The 3,325-nt window shown below is 32.2% G+C and overlaps 1 non-coding gene across 1 annotated transcript; it reads left to right on the top strand.

Moving 5' to 3' along the window:
- Window positions 1–997: 997 nt before the first annotated feature.
- LOC114107109 (U6 spliceosomal RNA) lies at window positions 998–1,104 on the top strand. The gene has a single exon (XR_003585286.1). It is a non-coding gene; the product is annotated as a U6 spliceosomal RNA (small nuclear RNA).
- Window positions 1,105–3,325: the final 2,221 nt, after the last annotated feature.

Genomic DNA, 3,325 nt, shown 5'->3' with positions numbered 1-3,325 from the left:
TGAAATTAAGTTCCAAAAGCCAACCTCAGGGGAATCTTATTCCTTAGGAGAAAATTAAGAAGTTTTTGGAAGTTCAATGTTATGTAATTCAATATAATGCATGTTAGTATTATTTTGAAGACTTCTTGCCCTTTAATGACTTTGGAGCTGAAAGTCAAAAAAGCCTTTATTAGTTATAAACTAAATATGTGACATTCAGGAAATCACTTAACCTTTCTGAATGTCAATTTTCTTATTAGTAAAATGAAAGGGCTAGATACAATTATCTTTAAAACCAATTTGTACAAATATATCATTTTAAAATTATTAAAATTGGTTAATTTATAGATTTTTCATTTTAAAATTATTATGCTTATGATAAGAAGTTATCAATAAAACAGGGAAATATGGGTTAGGAAGTCTTACTTGAAAAGTATGAGTGACTATTCACAAATTGATAATCTAGGTTAAAAATGCTTCATGTGTTGCTTGAGGAAATTATTTTAAGTAAAAATGAAATGTGACTAGTGGGTATATCTTTTTTTTTTTTTTTTCACATTGAGCTTTTGTTAATTGAAGAATTATTTCCCAGTGAGGAGAAATGTAAGCCAAGGGGTTGACTGCTGACTGTTCTGTGTATCTAACACTGCAAAACTGGTTTTATTCAGGGCCAATGAAGAATTCATAACTATTGGCTGGTCACCTGCTCTGCTTCCTCAGTAAAATAATCTTGATGCTTCTCTTTCTGATCTTTAAGCTTTCTTAAAAATTCTTAAACATGGCCAAGTGTTTGCTTTGATTAGAGAGTGTGTCCCAGTATAGTTCTCTTTTTTGGGGCAGAAACATAATCTGTATCTTTATCTATGATATGTAAGTGGGGTTATCATTTACTTATGGTTTCAAAAGCATTTCAAGTTATTATTCGTAGATCTAAAAAGAATATTTTTGTTTTTGTTTTAGCTAAAAATTAGCTGATGTAACAATTATAATTTTTTGATATGTTTAAATTACACAGCCTGTGCTAGCTTCAGCAGCACATATACTAAAATTGGAACGATACAGAGAAGATTAGCATGGCCCCTGTGCAAGGATGACACGCAAATTCTTGAAGCGTTCTATATTTTTTCACTCTAGTCAGAATGGCAGCTATCATAAAGAGAAACACCAATAAGTGTTGGCGAGGATGTGGGGAAAGGTACACTCATATACAGCTGGTGGGACTACAAATTGGTGCAACCAATATAGAAAGCAGTATGGAGATTTCTTGGAAAATTGGGAATGGAACCACCATTGGACCCAGCTATCCCTCTCTTCAGTCTATACCCAAAGGGCTTAAAAACAGCATACTATAGGGACACAGCCACATCAATGTTTATAGCAGCACAATTCACAATAGCTAAACTGTGGGACCAACCTCGATGCCCTTCAGTAGATGAATGGATACAAAAATGTGGCATATATACACAATGAAATATTACTCAGCATTAGAAAGGAATAAAATCATGGCATTTGCAGGTAAATGGATGGAGTTAGAGAAGAAGATGCTAAATGAAGTTAGCCAATCCCAAAAAACCAAATGCTGACTATTATCTCTGATATAAGGAGGCTGATTCATAGTGGAATAGGGAGAGGGAGCATGGGAGTAATAGATGAACCCTAGATAGGGCAGAGGGGTTGGAGGGGAAGGGAGGGGGTATGGGGTTAGAAATGATAGTATAATGTGATGGACATTATTATCCAAAGTACATGTATGAAGACATGAATTGGTGTGAATATACTTTGTATACAACCAGAGATATGAAAAATTGTGCTGTATATATGTAATAAGAATTGTAATGCATTGTAATGCATTTCGCTGTCACATATAAACTAAAAAAAATAATTTAAAAAAATCAGTTTCAATTAAAAAAAAAAGAAGTAGAGAGAGAGACTCCACTTTCCAGATACAAAATATATACCCCAAAGCCCATGCCCTAATTCTCACCTCCTCCAGCCACACCCTACCACTTCAGTTACCACTCAGTTAATCCCTATCAGGGGATTAACTCACTGATTGAGTTAAGACTCTCAAAATCCAATCATTTCTTCTCTGAACCTTCTTGCATTGTCCACATGTGAGCTTTTGGGGGATACCACATATCCAAACAATAAAATTTTAAAAAGAGATAGTACTTACTTCACTGCATAAACTTTGTCTAAAATCAATTGGCTATAAGTACATTGGTTAATTTATAGATTTTTCTATCCTGTTCTATTGGTGTATGTTCCTGTTTTTACATCAAATCATGATTTTTTGATCCATATAGCATCGTAGTATGTTCTGAAATTAGGTGTTTTGATGTGTTCAGCTTTATTTTGCTCAAGATTGCTTTGATTATTCTTAGCCTTTTGTAATTCCATATGAATCTCATGGATTTTTTAATATTTCTGTAAAGAATGTCATGGACATTTTGATAAGGATCACATTAAGTATACTTATCACTTTGAATAGTAAGGAAATTTAAAAATATATTTCTCCAATCCATGAACACTGAATATCTTTCCATTTTTTGGTGTATGTGTTCTTCATATTGCCATCAATGATTATAATTTCTACTGGTGGAGATAGTTCATCTTGTTCAAACTTATTACTGGTTATTTTATTTTTGTATATTATAGTGTTTGGCATAAAAGAGCATGCATACTTTTGTTAAAGATAACTTTACTTACATTAAATTCAAGAAGGCAAAAAATAAATAAATTACACACCACACTGGACTTACATAATTAGTATTATTTTTGTTTGTTAAGCATGGGAGTAAATTTAGTTAAAAATAAAAAATCAGCTGGGTGCAGTGGTACATGCCTGTAATCTCAGTGGCTCAGGAGGCTGAGTCAGGAGGAATCTGAGTTCAAAGACAACCTCAGTAACTTAGTGAGGCCCTAAGCAACTCAGTGAGACCCTGTCTCTAAATAAAATATAAAAAAGAGATGGAGATGTGGCTCAGTGGTTAAGCACCTCTAGGTTCAATCCCTGATACAAAAAAAAAAAAAAAAAAAAAAGAAAAGAAAGAAAGAAAAAGGAAAAATCTACAAATCATCTTGACAGGATATGAATAAATATGAATAAATTTTGAATATGAATAAATTTTGTCAATCTTGCCTATTATCCCTTTTGTTGGGATAACTTAACAATCTAAATAATGTTCCAAATCAGTTTTTAAAAAGTGAGATAAATCTAGTTCTAAATTGTTTTCTTTTTGAGTATCCTTTGATTCTCAAGTTTTAAATTTTAAAGTTCAAAACTTTACTAATATGATATTGGAGTCAAATTTATTCATTCATTTATTTTGGCTTCATTTAAAAG

This window comes from Marmota flaviventris, chromosome 5, assembly GCF_047511675.1.
Source record: "Marmota flaviventris isolate mMarFla1 chromosome 5, mMarFla1.hap1, whole genome shotgun sequence".
NCBI classification, from domain to species: Eukaryota; Metazoa; Chordata; class Mammalia; order Rodentia; family Sciuridae; genus Marmota; species Marmota flaviventris.
This window is presented reverse-complemented; position numbering and strand designations above follow the sequence as displayed.